Source organism: Atta colombica, unplaced genomic scaffold, assembly GCF_001594045.1.
Source record: "Atta colombica isolate Treedump-2 unplaced genomic scaffold, Acol1.0 scaffold38, whole genome shotgun sequence".
Classification (NCBI taxonomy): Eukaryota; Metazoa; Arthropoda; class Insecta; order Hymenoptera; family Formicidae; genus Atta; species Atta colombica.
Window position 1 is genome coordinate 2103485 of NW_017259490.1, and position 404 is coordinate 2103888.

Here is a 404-nt window from a genome sequence, read left to right on the forward strand (position 1 = left end):
TGTTTTTAAATTAATTGAATGATTGAGAAGGTATAAAATATTTAAGTTTAATTTTTTATTTTTCTATCTATAATATCGTATGTCTTTTCTTATTAATCAGTTCATAGTTCAAAAATTATGCATATTTATTCATAATATTTTAATTATTTAGAAACAGACACAATAAAGATCTTCGCTCTGTAAAGAAAAAAATACATACATTTATTCTTTGAGTAGCGACTGCGTACAATTTGCGGCGAATCGCATTGATCGCACGCCTTACGAAACTTAAAAATATCCCAGTAACCTATTTATAATGCTCCGAATTGATATTGGGATCACACTGTGATGATAAAATCGAAAAGGATTCGTATGTATACTAGATGAGTGACAATATCCGTGTGGATATAATATCACTTAATATT